General features: G+C 40.7%; 1 long non-coding RNA gene and 1 pseudogene across 4 annotated transcripts in view; one reads left to right on the top strand and one right to left on the bottom strand.

Annotated features, from left to right (window-relative positions):
- LOC113914188 overlaps positions 1-19,819 on the top strand; it is a 171,048-nt gene that overhangs the window by 41,864 nt on the left and 109,365 nt on the right. The gene's annotated exons all lie outside the window — the stretch shown is intronic.
- LOC113915563 lies at positions 3,917-4,015 on the bottom strand (annotated as a pseudogene).

Here is a 19,819-nt window from a genome sequence, read left to right on the forward strand (position 1 = left end):
CCATCTGGGTGCTTCCAGCTGGCATGTCAGGTGTTATAAGGGAGAGATGAGCTAAATAAGGATCTGTCTAGTTTGCTGGGTTGGAAAGGAAAACTAGTTCTCATTTCCAGTCTCTCCAGCAGGCAGCAGATTCCCCAAGTTAGAACTGGCCTAAAGGTAAAGATGAAATCAAGGGCATGAATTATAGAACCTTTGTTAAGACCCCGAGAGGATTTAAGGTGGTGCCTAGTAGACCTTCTCAGTTAAACAAAAGGGTCTTTAAGAATAGTAAAGATGTCGTTTTATAGTTGAAGTAGAGTCTTCTTGAAATTAACTGTATATGTGGCTTTTGGAGCAAGAAGTGAACCCAATAATACTTGTAGAAAAACCATAAAGTTTCGAAGATTATTGTTTTGGAAAAGATTATGGGAGTTCGGGCTGAAAGGAACTGAAATAGTTAAAAGGCGAAAAGAGGCCTCTGGGCCACCAGCTATCTATGGATAGTAGACTGGCCAATATTCACAAGGGCCTTCTCTTATGGAAAAGAAAATCTTCTCAGAGGGCAGAACCAGGAGCCCAGCAGGTGTAACTAGATGCCAAGGAGAACTGTACTCTATTCAAATAACATCCCTGCCTCCAAAGGAAGGGTCCTGATAACAGAATCTGATTGGATTTCAAAATTGCTTTGAGTCAGTGATCACTATGTGCCTCCTTATTTCTCTCTCTTTTAATGGGAATATCTGTTGAGGCTATCCTATGCCTGCTCCAATATGCTGGGCACATGGAGGGCAGACATCTTGTCTCATTAGTTCACAGGTCTTTGGATCAAAAGGAGCCACATGTGAGGAGTTGTACCCCAGGAGGCTCAGCCACCTCCAGACTTGCTGCACATTGTGAGATCATGGACTTTGAGCCCAGTGTATGATCGGATACTATTTTGGGTGTTTTGGGAAGGATGAATAAATTTCACATGTGGAAGGCTGTGTGTGCGTTAGGTAGGGGTAGAGGGCAGACTCTTAGATTGCTACATTAATGGCCCCCCAGTGAGTCACACCTCTTCCACACTGATTCTGGGCTAACTATATGACATGCTTTAGTCCTCAGCAGATGTGACCTCAGCAAATGTGACACAGGCAGAGACTTCATAAGTGCTTGCCCATTAGGGATTGCTTCTTGGAACCCACTTGGCATGTGAGGAGCCCAGGCTAGCCGTGGGGAGAGACCTGAGCTGAAATGCTCCAGCTGGCAGCTTCACCCTGTGACTAGACACTGCGTGAGCCCCTCTTAGAGCATCCAGCCCCAGTGCACCTGTTAGCTGACCACAGTGCATGGGTGAGCCCAGTCAACTCAGTTTGGAGCATATGCATACACTGTTCCAGCTGATCTCTAACCAAACTACTGATTCACAGAATTGTTGTTGCCTTTAGTTACTAGTCTGAGTGGTTTGGTACACAGCAATAGATAAATAAATCAGATGAAGAGAAGGAAGGGCATTAAGACAGAGGAGATGGTATGAACAAAGACATAGAGACAAAGCAAAGTGGGTGTGGGAAAATGCAGGCAGTTTGGGGTTGTCTGAGGCAGTGACTGTTGAGAGGGAACACTGGAAAAATGGGGAAGAGCCTTCCAAGAAAGCCCTTGTCTGTTTGGGTGTGGGTGATGGGGAATCATCGGTGGTCTACAGGAAGGGTGTGAAATGGCCAGAGAGATGCATTCTTTAGAAAGATTACTCTAGAGTCAGAATAGGGGATGAACACAGGGCCATGCAGACCCTCTCCTGCCCAGGTTGTTTTTACTCTTGTAGTGTGTTCAGAGTCAGGCTAGGGTGGTAGAGGCCAGCTTCTGGGGAAGCAAGGTGGTATGATAGACACTGCCTTGAGGTCAGGGTCTGTGTCTGTCTTGTTTACTGCTGTATCTCTCTGGAGCCCCAGCACGAAGTTACTTCTCAATTTTATCTATCTATCTATCATCTATCTATCTATCTATCTATCTATCTATCTATCTATCTATCTATCTATCTGTCTGTCTATCTATCTATCATCTATCTATCTGGCATATAGTTGACATACATATTTTTTAAACGTTCTATTTAAATTCCAGTTAACATACAGTGTAATATTAGTTTCAGGTGTACAACACAGTGATCCCACAATTACATACATTATGAAACACTCACCATGGTAAGTGTAGTTATCCTCTGTCATCATACAAAGGCATTACAGTACTGTTGACTGTATTCCCTATGCTCTACTTTTCATCCCTGTGACTTATTTATTTTATAATTGGAAGTTTATACCTCCTAATTCCCTTCACCTATTTTGCCCATTCCCTCATCTCCCTCTTCTCTGGCAACTACTAGTTTGTTCTCTGTATTTATGTCTGTTTCTGGTTTTTTGTTTGTTTTGTTTTTTAGATTTCACATATAAATGAAACTCTATGGTATTTGTCTTTCTCTGTCTGACTTATTTCACTTCACATAATACCATCCATGTTTCTTTTTTGTGGCTGAGTAATATTCCATTGTGTACATCTACCACATCTTTATCCAATCATCTGTCAGTGAACACATAGGTTGCCTCCATATCCTGGCTATTGTAAAGCTGCAATAAACATAGGGGTGCCTATATCTTTTCAAGTTAGTGTTTCATTTTCTTTGCATAAATACCCTGAAGTGGAATTGATGGATCATATGGTAGTTCTGTTTTTAATTTATTGAGGAACCTCCATACTGTTTTCCATAGTGGCTGCACCGATTTACATTCCTACCCACAGTGCACCAGGGTTCCCTTTTCTCCACATGCTTGCCAATGCTTATTATTTCTTGGCTTTTTGATACTAGCCATACTGACTAGTGTGGGGTAATCTCATTGTGGTTGTGATTTGCATTTCCCTGATGATTAGTGATGTTGAACATCTTTTTCACGTGTCTGTTGGTCATGCTATGTCTTCTTTGGAAAAATGTCTATTCAGTGGTGCCTGGGTGGCTCAGTCGTTAAGCGTCTGCCTTCGGCTCAGGTCATGATCCCAGGGTCCTGGGATCGAGTCCCACATCGGGCTCCCTGCTCAGCGGGAAGCCTGCTTCTCCCTCTCCCGCTCTCCCTGCTAGTGTTCCTGCTCTCGCTGTGTCTCTCTCTGTCAAATAAATAAATAAAATCTTTAAAAAAAAAAAGAAAAGAAAAATGTCTACTCAGGTTCTCTGGCCATTTTTTAAAATAACGTTGATTGTTTTTGTTTGTTTTTGGAGGTGAGTTGTATGAATTCTTTATATATTTTGGATATTAAACTCCTTATCAGATATATCATTTGCAAATACCTTCCCCCATTCAGGAGGTTGCCTTTTCATTTTGTTGATGGTTTTCTTCACTGTGCAAAAGCTTTTTAGTTTGATGTAGTCCCAGTTGTTTATTTTGCTTTTATTGCCAATGCCTGAGGAGACAAATTAAAAAAAATATTGCTAAGACTGATGTTTAAGAGGTTACTGCCTATGTTTTTTTTTTTTTTTTTTTTTTAGGATTTTTATGGCTTCAGGTTTTACATTTGGGTCTGTAATCCATTTTAAGTTTATTTTTGTATATGGTTTGAGAAAATGGTCCAGTTTCATTCTTTTGCATGTAGCTATCTAGTTTTCCCAACACCACTTAGCAAAGATTGCTTTTAGCCATTGTATCTTCTTGCCTCCTTTGTCAAAGATTGACAGTATAAGTGTGGGATTATTTCTGGATTGTCTATTCTGTGCCATTGATTTGTGTATCTGTTTTTGCACCAGTACTGTACTGTTTTGTTTTCTATAGCTTTGTAGTAAAGTTTGAAATCTGAGACTGTGATATCTCCAGTTTTGTTCTTTTTTCTCAATATTGCTTTGGCTATTGGGGTCTTTTGTGGTTCCATAAAAATTTTAGGATTTTTGTTCTAGTTCTGTGAGAAATACTGCTGGTATTTTAATAGGGATTGCATTGCATTTCATCCTTGTGCAGGGACCATGCTAATCTTCTCTGTATTGTTTCACTTTTAGTATACGTGCTGCTGCAGTGAGCACTGATAGGGATTGCATTGAATCTGTAGGTTGCTTTGGGTAGTACGATCATTTTAACAATATTCTTTCAGTTCATAAATGTGGTATATCTTTCCATTATTTGAGTCATCTTCAATTTCATTAATATCTTATAGTTTTCAGAGTATAGCTCTTTCACCTCCTTTGTTAAATTTATTCCTAGGTATTTTTTTCTTTTTGATGCAATTGTAAATGGGATTGTTTTCTTAATTTCTCTTTCTGCTAGTTCATTATTGGTGTGTAGAAACACAACAGATTTCTCTATATTAATTTTGTATACAGAAACTTTGCTGAATTTGTTTATTCTAACAAATTGCTTGTGTGTGTGTGTGTGTGTAGTCTTCAGGGTTTTCACTTTATGGTATCATGTCATCAGCAAATAGTGACAGTTTTACTTCTTCCTTACCAATTTGGATGTGTTTTATTTCTTTTTCTTGTCTGATTGCTATGGGTAGGACTTCCAGTACTATATTGAATACACGTGGTGAAAGTGGACATTCTTGTCTTGTTCTTGATCTTAGAGAAAACGCTTTCAGCTTTTCACCATTGACTATGATGTTAGCTGTGATTTTGTCATATGTGGCTTTTATTATATTGAGGCATATTCCCTCTGTACCCATTTTGTTGAGAGCTTTTATCATGAATGGATGTTGAATTTTTTTCAAATGTTTTTCTGTATCTATTGAGATGATCATATGATTTTTACCCATCATTTTGTTAATATGGAGTACCATGTTGATTGATTTGTGGTTATTGAACCATCCTTGCATTCCTGGGATAAATTCCACTTGATTGTGGTGAATCATCCTTTTAATATATTGTTGAATTCAGTTTGCTAATATTTTTAAGGAATTTTGCATCTGTGTTCATCAGGAATATTGGACTGTTCTTTTCTTTCTCTCTCTCTCTCTTTCTTAAGTAGGTTCAAGACCCAGCATGGAGCCCAATGCAGGGCTTGAACTCACAACTCTGAGATCAACACCTGAGCTGAAATCAAGAATTGTATGCTTAACTGACTGAGCCACCCAGTGGCTTACTCTTTCTTTTCTTTTCCTTTCTTTTTTTTCTTTTCTCTCTCTCTTTCTTTTCTAGTGTTTTTGTCTGGTTTTGGTATTAAGGTAATGATGGGCTCATAGAATGAATTTGGAATTTCTCTTTTTTCCTGATTCAGCCTTGGAAGATTGTATATGGTTCTAGGAATTTATCTGTTTCCTCTAGGTTTCCAATTTGTTGGTGTATAGCTTTTCATAGTAGTTTCTTTCTTTCTTTCTTTTTTTTTAAAGATTTTATTTATTTTTTTGAGAGAGATAGAGGGAACACAAGCTGCATGGAGTGCAGAGCCTGACACGGGGCTGGATCTCATGATCATGAGATCACGATCTGAGCTGAAACTAAGAGTTGGCTGCTTAACTGATTGAGCCACCCAGGTGTCCCTCATAGTAGTTTCTTGTAATCCTTTGTATATCTGTGGTGTCAATTGTAATTTATCTTTCATTTCTGATTTTTTAAAAAGATTTTATTTATTTATTTGAGAGAGAGAATGAGATAGAGAGAGAGAGAGCATGAGAAGGGGGAGGTTCAGGGGGAGAAGCAGACTCCCCGCTGAGTGGGGACCCCGATGCGGGACTTGATCCTGGGACTCCAGGATCATGACCTGAGCTGAAGGCAGTCGCTTGACCAACTGAGCCACCCAGGCACCCTCATTTCTGATTTTATTTATTTGAGTTCTCTCTCTTTTGATGGGTTGGGTTTGTCTGTCTTTTCAAAAAACCAGCTCTTAGTTTCATTGATCTTTTCTAGTTTTTTTTTTTTTTGGTCTGTATTTCAGTTATTTCCACTCTGATCTTTATTATTTCCTTCCTTCTACTATCCTTGGACTTTATTTGTTCCTTTTTTAGTTCCTTTAGTTAAAGTTAGATTATTTATTTGAGATTTTTCTTATTTCTTGAGGTAGGCCTGTATCACTGTGAACTTCCCTCAGAACTGCTTTTGCTGTGTCTCAAGGATTTCGAACTATTGTGTTTCCATTTTCATTTGTGTCCAGGTATTTTTTGATTTCCTCTTTGATTTCTTCATTGACTCATTGGTTGTTTAGTAGCATGTTGTTTAGCCTCCACATGTTTGTGTTTTTAGCAGTTTTTTTTCTGATAACTGCTACTTTCATACTATTGTGTTTGGAAAAGATGCTTGATATGATTTTATTCTTAAATTTATGGACACTTGTTTTGTGGTCTACCATGTAGTCTATCCTGGAAAATGTGCCATGTGCACTTGAATGGAATGTGTATTCTGCTCCTTTTTAGATGGAATGTTCTGTATATATTTTGTATTTATCTTGTTAAGTCCATCTGGTTTAATGTGTCATTCAAAGTCACTGTTTCCTTATTTATTTCTGTCTGGGTGATCTACCCAGTGATGTAAGTGGGGTGTTAAAGTTCCCTACTATTATTGTATTATTGTCAATTTCTCCTTTTATGTCTGTTAATATTAGCTTTGTATATTCAGTTGCTCCTATGTTGGGTGCATAAATATTTACAATTGTTATATCCTCTTGTTGGATTGATCTGCTTATCACAATGTCATGCCTTTCTTTGTCTTCTGTTACAGTTTTTGTTTTAAAGTCCATTTTGTCTGATATAAGTATTGCTACCCCAGCTTTCTTTTCACTTTCATTTGCATGGGATATCTTTTCTCATCCCTTCACTTTCAATCTGCATGTTTCTTTAGGTCTGATGTGTGTCTCTTGTAGGCAGCATATGGATTAGTCTTGTTTTTTTATCTGTTCAGTCATCCTATGTCTTTTGATTGGAGCATATAGCCCATTTATATTTAAAGTAATTATTGATAGGTATATACTTATTGCCATTTTATTAATTGTTTTCTGGTTGTTTTTGTTCTCTGTACCTCTTCCGTCTCTTGCTCTCTTCCCTTCTGATTTGATGAATTTCTTTAGTGTTATGCTTGGATTTCTTTCTCTTTATTTTTTTGTGTATCTATTATAGCTTTTTGGTTTGTGGTTCCCATGAGATTCATATATAATACCCTATGTATAGAGCAGTCTATTTTATGTTGATAGTGACTTAAGTTCAAACACATTCTCAAAGCACTACATTTTTACCCTGTGTATCAATGTATATGAGATATTTTACATCTTTTTATTTTGTATATCCTTTAACTAATTATTGTAGATATAATTGGTTTTAGTACTTTTGTCTTTTAACTTCTGTACTAGCTTTATATCAGTGAAATTTTTTCTTTTCATAATTCTTTTTCTTTTAGTTATGGCCTTTTTTTTTTTCTCCTTAAAGAAGACCCTTTAACATTTCTTTTAAGAAATGTGGCTTATTGGGATGAACTTTTTAAATTTTTGTTTGTCTGGGAAACTCTCTCTCCTTCAATTCTGAATGATAACCTTGCCAGGTAGAATATTCTTGGTTGTAGGTTTTCTTCCTTTCATCACTTTGAATATATCTTGCCACTGTCTTCTGGCCTGTATAGTTTCTGCTGAGAAATCAGCCGATAACTTTATGGGGTTTCCTTGGTATGTAACTAGTTGCTTTTCTAGTGCTGCTTTTAAGATTCTTTATATTTAATTTTTGACATTTTAATTATTCAATAAATATTTTTGAATGAACATAAAAATAAATAAGAACAATCAAGTATTGTAGGTGCTGTCTGTGAGGCAAAAAAGGAGGGAATTCCAAGGAGAGTTTGGGAGAAAGCAGTATTTGTTTTTCTGGAAAGAACAAGAAAGGCACTTTCAACAGAGGGAGTCTCAGAAGCAAAGGCATGAAGGAAGGAAGTGTTTCTGGGGAATTGCATATTCTGAAGTTATATGTGGCTCAAGCTTGGAGTGGGAGGAGGGGGTAGTACCTGAGATATGGTTGGGGAGGGAGAAGGAGCCAGGTCACAAGAAACTGGATTTATAAGGCTAAAGATTTTATCCAATAAGCAGTAGGGAACCATGGAAAGCTTTAAAGCAAGGGAGAAGTGTGATGAGACTTGCATTTTGGAGAGATGAGTGGAGACCAGGGCAACAGTGTGGGATTGGAAGGGTGCACAGGAATGGGTGTAGAGCAACTGGGAGCATAGGAGCTCATTTGAGGGGGCAGAGGGCTTGAAACAGGCAGGAGCAGAGGAGATGGAGGAGATAGGTGAGAGAGACCCATGTGGAGAATTCATAATACATAGGCACTTCCTGGATGTGTTTGGTGAGGATTGCAAGAACTCCCAGATTTTTGGTGTAGCTTCTCTGAAGGATGAGAAGAGACAAGGCAGCTTTGGGGCAAAAGATCATGAATTTAGTGTTGGCCGTGTTAAGCTTGAGGTACCTGTGGGACCTACTTGTGGAGAGGTGCAGGTTGGGGCTGAGGAGTGAGGTCTGAATGGAGGGTAGATATCTGGCAGGTGTTGGCAAATAGGTGATAATGAGTACCCAGGGAGCACTGTAGGCCTAAAAGAAGACAGAACCTAAGACAAGATCTGGAGGAGCACTGATATTTAAGGAATAGCAAGCAGCAAAGGAGTGTGAGAAGGAGTACCAGAAGGCTAGGAGAGCCAGGAGAGGGGTATACCATGAAAATGGGCTTGTTTCAGTGAGGGAGTGCTCAGGGTGTCAAGTAAAGACTAGATTGTTTTTTAGAATTAGTAACAAGGAGGTCACCTGGTGAGGACAATTCCAGAAGCAGGTCAGAGCTGAAGTCTGAGGTCATTGTTTAAAAATATAGGTTTTATTATTATTTAGGTATGGTAAGGCCAACAGATCAGGAGATGACTGCCATTGAAAAGGTAGTTTGTTATAGTCACAGATCCTAAGAAGAGGGACACACGATCCATAGGGGGCTTCCCTGGGAAGTACTCGGCTTGGTCAGGAGGCACAGGAGGGAGAGGGAGCTTCTGTAGGAAAGAATGGGTGGGGCAAGAAAAGCAGGGTTAGGATTGGCTAGTTTGAATAATTTCAGTGGGTTCTGGGGGCACAGGGGTGACTCTCATTGGCTGGTACCTGGCCTTGCAATGATTAGGGAGGGTGGCTAGTGGCCTGGAGTGTGAAAGCCTGATAAAGGAGATCGTTGAGGATGTGGGCACCGTCAAATCAGATTGACTAGCTAAGCTGGATTGGTAAATTGGGTGGATTAAATTAGATTGGCTGGTTTGCAGTTGAAAGGTGCTCTTGGAGGTGAATGGTGTATTAATCTCTAGGAATCAGTTAACCCTGGGGTGGGTAGCCACCCCAGATGTGGAAGCATCAGAATACAGAACATAAAAGACCTGATTAATACAGTTATGGGTTGGGAGCGAGTGGGAAGAGATTGAAGATGTAAAGGAGAGGAACCTTGTACGTGAGAGTGGTATAACTGCTGGTGGCTCCCTCTTCTCTCAAGGGTGGTTGGAGGTGGAGAGGTGGGTTGCTAGTCTCTAAAGAATAGGGCTAGAGTCTCCCCTGAAGGCCAGGGCCTGCCTGCTGGGAAGATCTTGCTCACGCCTGCCTCCTGTGCAGCAGCCCCTGCCAGAGATGCTTGAGAGCGTGGGCTGGTGGGGCTGCTTGGGCTTTTGGGCTCAAGCTTAGGGTTTTGTCTTGGCCAAGTTCAGTTCTTCTCAGTCTGCACCAAGTCAGGGGAGGGCCGGAAAGGGCTGCCTGAGAGAGGTGAGAATAGCCCCCCTGAGTCCTGACTCAGTCTCTCCACGAAAGGGAAAACGAATTAGCAGTTTTTTGGCAGGTCCATCTGTGCCTAGGGAGAAACAAGACTCATCCTTGTGGAATGTGAGCAGAGTTAGCATTTTTTTTTTTTTTAATCGGCTTTTGGAAAAAGAAAGGGGGAGGCAGAGATCCCACAGCTGTCTGAGGCTACCTCTATCTCGACTTTCCAAAGTCAGGACCCATCTTCTTGGGCAAAGCTGCTTTGTAAGCAAGCTGCGGTCTCCTGATTTACAAGCTCATAATATCCCTAACTCTGTCTGAAGAGGCTGACAATTACCCAACACTCCTTGCCAGCTGGCTTCAGCCAAGAGAGCTGCATGTAAATGCAACATCCTGTAGCTACTCTGGGTCAGGCTAGTCCAAAGTGAAGAGAAATTCAACACTTAGATGGGGAAAAGGAAAAAAATCTGAAACATGTTCTTTATGTTAGAGGCATTTCTGCTGCTCATTGGCAGGAAGGAAAGGCAGAGAATGTCGGTGGGTGTATGAAAGCATGTATTTCAGCTTCTCTGGGTGGGCATCAGGCAGATCTCATCCATTCAGCCTTCTAGGAGCTATTGGAGGTATGGGTGGACCTGGGGGTGGGGGCGAAATCTTTCTCAGCCCAAGTCCTGGGCATCATCCTTTCCTGCTTTCACCCCCATATCCAGTCACTCATCCAAACTTGAATTCTACCTGCAAAGTGCTTCTGGGAACCAGCTCTTCCTCTTCCTCTTCATCCTGACTGACACAGTGCCAGCCCTAATACTCATTTTCTCTTGCTTGGACCATTGCAATAGCCTGCAAGCTGGTTTCCTGCCTCCAGTCTCTTACTCCCCATTGCTACCAGAGCAAATAAAAAAAAGAGTTTATTTATTCACTAGATAAATAGAGAGAGAGAGAGAACACAAGCGGGGGAAGCTGCAGGCAGAAGTAGAGGGAGAAGCAGGCTTCCTGCTGAGCAGGGAGCCCAACGTGGGGCTTGATCTCAGGACCCCGAGATCATGACCTGAGCCGAAGGTATACACTTAACTGACTGAGCCACCCAGGCACCCCTGGTACCAGAACAATTTTTTCCCCAAACCATGGTTTTTTTTTTAATGTATATACTTTAAAAATTTTGTAATATGTGCATGTGTTTTTAAATACAATGATACTAAACAACATGGAGTAAAAACTAAATCTTCAGCTTGTGTCCTCTAGCCATTGCTACGGTTGTTAGCAATTGTGTTATCCTTCTAGAAATATCCATGTATATAATATTAGCAAATCTGCTCTTGGTGGGGAGGTAAGCAGACAAACGTAGACTGTGATACATTTTGTTGTGTGCCTTACATTTTTTTAAAGATTTTATTTATTTATTTTTGTGTGTGAGAGAGAGAAAGCGAGTGCATGAGCTGGAGGGAGGGGCAGAGGGAGAAGCAGACTCCCTGCTGAGCAGGGAGCCCGATGCTCAATCCCAGGACCCTGAGATCATGACCTGAGCTGAAGGCAGACGCTTAACCGACTGAGCCACCCAGGCGCCTGCCTTACATTTCTTTTTTACTGAACAATGTCTCTTGTGGGTCATTCTGTATCAGGATATATAATGTTGACTTTTTTTAAAATCAGTTCTGTGATAGTTCATTTATGATCATATTACAGTATATTTAATCAGTCCCCTATTGGTGGCTGTTTAGGTGTTACAAACTGTATTATTATAAGCAATAGTTTAAATATTATTACTAAATGTTTAATTCAAATTAAATTATTCAGTGTTTTCTCTCTTTGCAAATGATGTACAGGCTTATATCATCAGTCCAGACTCTTCCCTGAGCTTTGATCCATTGATCAGCTATTATGTTTTTAGGATTTATTTATTTTAGAGAGAGTGGAGGGGGAGGGGCAGAGGGCGAGGGAGAGAGAAACCCAAGCAGACTCTGTGCTAAGCATGGAGCTTAGCCCCATCTCACAACCCTAAGATCATGACCTGAGCCAAAACCAAGAGTCAGATGCTTAACTGACTGCGCCACCCACGTGCCCCTTGATTAACTATTAATATGTCCACACGACTGTCTCAAATCTAGTATGTCTTGTCTTGTCCACTGCATAAAGGGGACTCCCATCTACACAATTGCCTAAGCCCGAAACCTTGAAGTTGTCCGCAATTCCTTCATTTCTCTCCCTGCCCACCCACCTGGCCCATCTCCCTCCCATAGAGCTCTTTTTTGCCCACTTCTCTCCAAGCTTTTGCATCTTCAGTTAAGCCTTTTAACTCCACAGCACGCTGCAGCGTAATAATAATTTCACTACCATCACTCAAAGCTTACAGTCACCTTTCACCAGGATGAATGCAGTCATAATAAGAGTAAATGGCTTATAAAGCACTTGCTATGTGCCAGGCACCATTCTAAGTGTATTATAAATCGTAGTTGCTTTTAATACTCAAAATCACCCTCAGGGTATGTGGACTACTACTACTATTATTATTTTACTTGCTTTCAAAAAATTATTTATTTATTTACTTATTTCATTCCAATATAATTAACATACAGTGTTATATTAGTTTTAGGTGTACAATGTAGTGATTCAGCAATTCTCTTCGTTTCTCAGTGTTCATCGGGATAAGTGTGCTCTTAATCCCCTTTATGTATTTCACCCGTTCCCCCCACCCACCTCCCCTCTGGCGACCACCAGTTTGTTCTCTGTATTTAATGACTTTATTTTTTTTTAAAGATTTTTATTTATTTATTTGAGAGAGAGAGAATGAGAGATAGAGAGCACGAGAGGGAAGAGGGTCAGAGGGAGAAGCAGACTCTGCTGAGCAGGGAGCCCGATGTGGGACTCGATCCCGGGACTCCAGGATCATGACCTGAGCCGAAGGCAGTCGCTTAACCAACTGAGCCACCCAGGCGCCCTGTTCTCTGTATTTAAAAGTCATTTTTCAGTTGTGTCTTTTTTCTTCATTTGTTTGTTTTGTTTCTTAAATTCCACATTTGGAAATCATATGGTATTTGTCGTTCTCTGACTTATATCATTCAACATTATACCCTCTAGCTCCATCCATGTAGTTGCAAATGGCAAGATTTCATTCTTTTTTATGGCTTAGTAATATTCTATTCTGTATATATACCACCTCTTTATCCATTTATCTATGGATGGATACTTGGGTTGCTTCCATATCTTGAGTATTGTAAATAATGCTGCAATAAACATAGGAGTACATATATCTTTTTTGTTTTTGTTTTTTTTAAATATTTTATTTATTTATTTGACAGAGAGAGACACAGTGAGAGAGGGAACACAAGCAGGGGGAGTGGGAGAGGGAGAAGCAGGCTTCCCGCCGAGCAGGAAGCCCGATGTGGGGCTTGGTCCGAGGACCCTGGGATCATGACCTGAGCCGAAGGCAGCCGCTTTAACTGACTGAGCCACCCAGATGCCCCCATATATCTTTTTTGAATCAGTGTTTTCCTTTTCTTTGGGTTAATACCTGGTAGTGGAATTAGTGGATCATAGGGTAGTTCTATTTTTAATTTTTTAAAAAAGATTGTATTTAGTTATTTGAGAGAGAGAGAGTGAGAGAGAGAGAGACAGAGTGGGGTGAGGGGCAAAGGGAGAAGCAGACTCCCTGCTGAGCAGGGAGCCCGTTGTGGGGCTTGATCCCAGGACTCTGGGATCATGACCTGAGCCGAAGGCAGACGCTTAACCAGCTGAACCACCCAGGTGCCCTTCTGTTTTTAATTTTTTGAGGAACCTCCATACTGTTTTCCATAGTGGCTGCACCAATTTGCATTCCCACTAACAGTGCATGAGGTTTCTTTTTTCTCCACATCCTCACCAACTCTTGTTACTTCTTGTGTTTCTGACAGGGTATGTGTACTATTATCTCCATTTTATAAATGAGGAAGTGGAGGCACAGAGAAGCCCATCAACGAGTAAGAGGCTGACTGTTCAACACTATTCTTTCTGCAGAATGATCCCTCTTGTGTCCCTTGCAGAACATTCTCCAAATCAATGCTCTTTTCAAACATGGAGCAAGTCACGTCCTGCACCTCTTTAAAACCCTTCAGTGGCTCCATGTTTTCTCCTTACTCTTAGAATAAACCCCAGATTCCTATAAGGGATTGCACGGAAGCCCTACATGTCTCTGCCTTACCTAGCATCACCGTTCTCACCAGCATCATTCTTGACAGGCTCTCTTTTGGTTCTGGGATATTTCCACCTTGTCCCACCTCAGGGCGCTTGAATTTACTCTTTGTATAGACATGTGACTCTCTCCTGGAGTTATTCCCTCTCCTTCCTCTCCCGTCAAGACCCCCGCCCTTCTCCCTGACACTCCACCAAGTGTGGTTGTCACAATTGGGGCAAGGGGAGGGGCTGCCGGCATCTAGTGGGTAGACAGGCCGGACGCTGCTGAACATCCTGCAATGGCCGGAGCCTCCCCGCAGCAAAGAATTCTCTGGCCCCAAATGTCAGCAACTGATAAACCTGTCTCTTCACATGCTTCATTCACTTTCAGTTGTAGATGTTGGTGGAAAATTTGGTCTCCCCAGAAATGTCTCCCTGACTCTCCTCTTAAAAGGAGAGCTAGCCTCATGCCCTGCCCAAATGATCTCTGGCCAGTTTCCGAATTATTAGTGCCTTTGCTTTATTTTGTTCTTCTGGCTTCCTGGTTTTCAGTGCTTTAGGGCACTGTTTCTAACCTTCTTTTTGGAAAATACCTTCGTGAGATATTCTCAGTTTTTTAATTTGGGTCATGTATGGTCTTTAAAATTTATTCTGTATTTTTGGTGCTACTGTTATTGGAGTCTAGTTTTACATTATACTTTGTGACCTACTTGTGTTCTCATGTACATAGGTACTAGTGTTTGAGAAGTGCATTATTGAATTGGAAAGACCTTGCCAATCAATATTGAGTGAATCGAATGTTTTCAAAATGCTATATAAATTTGTGCTGTTTTATATAGTACAGGAGCAGGTGGTTATTTAAATAATTTTAAAGTTAAACTAATTAAAATTAAATAGAATTTGAAATCCAGTTCCTCAGGCAGGCTAGCTGCATTTCAAGTTCTTGAGAGCCAGTTGTGGCTCATGGCTACCATGTTGGTTGGCGAAAATATAAAACATTTCCATCATTGCAGAAATTTCTGTTGGATTGCATTGTTCCAGAATTTGGTCCCATTTTAAGATAAGGCATATATACCACATGGATGTTCATATAGATGTAGACATCAATTTTTTTGATTTGCATGTGAAATCTTTTATTTTTATTTATTTATTTATTTATTTTTTAAGTTTTATTTTATTATGTTATGTTAGTCACCATAGATTACATCATTAGTTTTTGATGTAGTGTTCCATGGTTCATTGTTTGAGTATAACACCCAGTGCTCCATCCAGTTCATGCCCTCTTTAATACCCATCACCAGGCTAACCCATCCCCCCACCCCCCTCCCCTCTAGAACCCTCAGTTTGTTTCTCAGAGTCCATGGTCTCTCATGGTTCATCTCCCCCTCCGATATCCCCCCCTTCATTTTTCCCTTCCTACTATCTTCTTCTTCTTCTTCTTCTTCTTTTTTTTAACATATAATGTATTATTTGTGTCAGAGGTACAGATCTATGATTCAACAGTCTTGCACAATTCACAGAGCTCACCATAGCACATACTCTCCCCAATGTCTATCACCCAGCCACCCCATCCCTCCCACCCCCCCACCACTCCAGCAACCCTCAGTTTGCTTCCTGAGATTAAGAATTTTTCATATCAGTAAGATCACATGATACTTGTCTTTCTCTGATTGACTTATTTCTCTCAGCATAACACCCTCCAGTTCCATCCACGTCATTGCAAATGGCAAGATTTTGTTTTTTTCCTGATGGCTGCATAATGTAGATATCAATTTTATAGGTTTTGTTATAATATGGTTTTTAAAACTTTATTTTCTTTTTATACAGTGTACCTTTACTAACTCGATAGGATACACTGAATTATAAAATGCTAAAAATCACCACATTCTTTGGAGAAATCTCTACTTTGCCACATTTAAAAAATATACTGCTTCATAAATATTTATTTGTTTTTTCCTTTTTTAAAAAAATTTTTCTTTTATTATGTTGGTCACCATACAAACATCATTAGTTTTTGATGTGGTGATCCACGATTCATTGTTTTCGTATAACACCCAGTGCTCCATGCAGTATGTGCCCTCCTTAATACCCATCACCAGGCTAACCCATCCCCCCACCCCCCTCCCCTCTAAAACCCTCAGTTGTTTCTCAGAGTCCATAGTCTCTCATGGTTCATCTGTCCCTCTGACTTCCCTCCCTTCATTTTTCCCTTCCTTCTTCTAACGTCCTCCATGCTAGAAGAAAAATGTTAAGACTCTGTCACTTTCCCTTGGATGTCAAGGGAAACATTTCTCTTCATGACGGGAGGGTCTGATTTCATAAGTGAATCCCCAGGAGTACAAGAGAAAGAAAGAGTACTGGAAAAGTAATGCCTCATCCTCTTGTCTTATCTCCTGAAATGCGCATTCAAGACAACTGTGCTTACATTTGCCCCCTCAGAAAACAAAGGACCAAACAGCACTTCTGGAAGTGAAAGTGGCTAACAATTATGGGGATGGGGCATGCTCACTTACGAGGGTCCTCCTGAGATTTCCCCATGACGGACTCTGGCTACTACCTTGTATCCAGCTTCTTAGCAGACAATGTGGGGCCATGGGTCCCTGCCTGCTAAGTAATGCACCCTCTCAGGGGCCCAGAAGTTGAGGGGTCAGGAGGCTTGGTGGAGTGTCAGGGAGAAGGGTGGGGGTCTTGTCAGTGCCACCTGAGGCGGTACACCCCCCGTATTTGTGTGAGCATTCTGGGTTGGAGCCAGTGCAAGGCAGATGAGGGCAGGTCACCCTTGTGATTCACCGATGGAGCCAGCTTGAAACTAGGGCCGGGCAGGACCGAGGTGATGTGAGTGAGGCACTCTTCGTGAGAAGTGCAACATTTAAGAGGATGCTAAAAAAAAAACCTCAGTAGCCAAGATAAATGCTGTTTTAATGGCAGTATTTCCAAAAACATAACACATGCAAAAATGCCATGATGGATAAAATATCAGTGTTTGAAACAAAGGCAGGATCTGACCCTGCATTTGCACGATTCACCTTACTTGCATCAACCTCACCTTGGCCCTGTCACCAGATAAAAGTTGCCGTCGCCATCTTAAATGCGCGAGAAGAATTTCCCTTTTTAAAGAGTACAAAACAAAGCTTCCTGCTACTTTTATAAAATGCATGGAGGTCACAGCACACGTCATCAGGGTATAGGTGGCTGGATTCTCACAAGGTCACACACAAGTGCAACCAGAACCCAACCCCCCGGAAGCTGCCCTTGTGCTCCTTCCAGGCACTACCCCCACCTCAAGGTGAAGTTAACCCCTAGCCTGAGTCTTTTTCTTCATTTTCTTTTTTTTTTAATTGAGCTGAAATTCACACAACATAAAATCAACTATTTTAAAGTGTATAACTCAGTGGTGTTTTATATACTCACAGTGCTATGTGAATGACCACCTCTATCAAATTCTAGAACATTTTCATCTCCCCAAAGGGAAACTGTACCCATTAAACAGTCATTTCCTGTTCTCCCTCCCCCCAGGCTGTGGCTAACACCAATTTACTCTGTCTCTCAGGATTTACCTATTCAGGACACTTGAAAGAAATGGAATCATACGGCAACATGTGACCTTCTGTGTCTGGCTTCTTTCACTTAAGTGTAATGTTGTCAGGGCTTATCCATGTGGTAGCAGGTGTTGGCCCTTTACTCCTTGTTATAGGTGAATAATGTTCCATTGTATGGATACACCACATTTTGCTTATCCAATCATCTGTTGATAGGCATCTGAGTTGTTTCTATCTTTTGACTTTTGTGGATCCCGCGGCTATGAACATTCCCGTAGAAGTATTTGAATACCCGTTTTCAACTCTTTTGGGTTTATTCCTAGGGGTAGAATTGCAGGATCATATGATAGCTTTATGTTTAACTTTTTAAGGAACTGCTGAACTGTTTTCCAGAGAGGCTGCACTACTTCCCATTCCCACCTGGAACGTACAAGGTTTCCAGTTTCTCCCTGTCCCATCTAATACTTACATTCTGGTTTTTGTGGTGGTGGTGGTGGTGGTGGTTTAAATTATAGCCATCCTATGGTTATCTCACTGTGCTTTTGATTTGCGTTTTCCTAATGACTAGTTATGTTGAGCATCTTTTTATATGCTCATTGGCCATTTGTAGATCTTCTTTGGGGAAACGTCTATTCACGTCTACTGCTTATTTTAAAATTGGGTTGTTTGTCTTGCTGTCTACTGAGTTCTTTATTTGTTCTGGGTGTTAGACCTTTTAAAGATGTATGGTTTGCAAGTACTTTCTACCATTCTATAGGTTATCTTTTTACTTTTTGGATGATATCATTTAATGCATGAAGGTTTTTAATTTTGATGGATTCCAATTTACCTAATTTTTCTTTGGGTATGTGTGCTTTTGGTATTATATCTAAGAATCCATTGCCAAATCCAGGGTTCATGAAGACTTAACCTTATGGTATCTTGTAAAAGTTTTATAGTTAGATTATATTTAGGTTGATCCATTTTGAATTAATTTTTGCATATGGTATGGTGTAGGGATCCAACCTTGTTCTTTTGCATGTGGCTCTCTAGTTGCCCCAGACCATATGTTGAATATTTTTCCCCATTGACTAGTCTTGGCATCCCTGTTGAAAATTAATTGGCCACAGATGTATGGGTTTATTTCTGGACTCTCAGTTCTATTCCATAGGCCTGTATGTCTGTCTTTATGCCAACACCACACTGTATTTATTACTGTAGCTTTGTGTAAGTGTTGAAATCAAGAAATGTGAGTCTCCTAGCCCTCCTTTTACTTATTTTGACTAGTTTTACAATTTATGTAAATGGAATCATATAACATGTACTCATAATGTGTTTGTTTTTTTCTACTTGATATTATGTTTGAGAGTTACCTTTTTAGGTTGAGTTTAAAAAAACCTTTTGAGGGGCTCCTGGCTGGCTCAGGGCACCTGGTTAAGCATCTGTCTTCAGCTCAGGTCATGATCTTGGGGTCCTGGGATTGAGACCTGCATGGGGCTCCCTGCTCAGTGGGGAGTCTGCTTCTCTCTCTGCCTCTCCCCCCAACTTGTGCTCTTTCTCAAATAAGTAAATAAAATCTTTTAAAAAAAACTTTGAATAAATAACACATTGAAATGATTTAAATGAAATGATTTAAAGCATTCAAATAGGAGGACAAGATTAAGGTGAAAAGCCAGGCTCTCTCCCAGTCCAGTTCTCCACCTCCCTTCCCCAGAGACACCCAGCGTTACCAGTATACTGAGCACTTATGGAGAGAAATTTTACGTATAAAGAGGTCTCGGATTATATACCTTCCCCCATCCCTCCACAGAGAAGGTAGCACACACTACATACAGAAGAGAACACTTTATTGGACTGAACTTTGTAGTTCTTTCCTTGGCTTATCTTCTCTCCAACTGCATTATCATTATTTAGTTTATTTTTTAGAGTTCAGGGCTGTTACTTTCTAGGAGGTAACTCCATTTTTCTGGTGGTTCCACATAATTCGATGCGGCATATATAGTGATGTGGTGCCAATCTCAGCCTATCATATCAGGAATCAGTTCATGTCAGTTTGCACTATTACTGGTGAAATAAATTTTGAGCACTAGGTTAATGTGGAGACTGCCAGGTTTCTCTATTGCAGAATTATCAGGATTTTTTTTTGTAATTAATAAATTCATCTTTGGGGCAATGTATATCTTGTTACTCATCAAACATTCACTTAAAGGTTTTAACATCCACCGATGATTTTTGCCTGAATCAGTGATTACCGTGATGATTGGAAAATGGTGTGTATGAATTTTGTTTGCACTGTTCTTGAGCTCTGCCCATACCAAGAGTGAGGCTAGGTCGATAGTGCTGTAAGGTGCCTCTTGCAGTGCTTCTGCGTGTCTGTGGCTCCCAGAGTCCTGCTTAGGGTCTCCAGAAGGTTTAGCTTGTAGTCCATCGGAAGAGTGAAGACCCAAGAAGAGAGAGAGATGTGGGGCCCAGAGTGACAATATCAGA

Source organism: Zalophus californianus, chromosome 11 (genome assembly GCF_009762305.2).
Source record: "Zalophus californianus isolate mZalCal1 chromosome 11, mZalCal1.pri.v2, whole genome shotgun sequence".
Taxonomy (NCBI): domain Eukaryota; kingdom Metazoa; phylum Chordata; class Mammalia; order Carnivora; family Otariidae; genus Zalophus; species Zalophus californianus.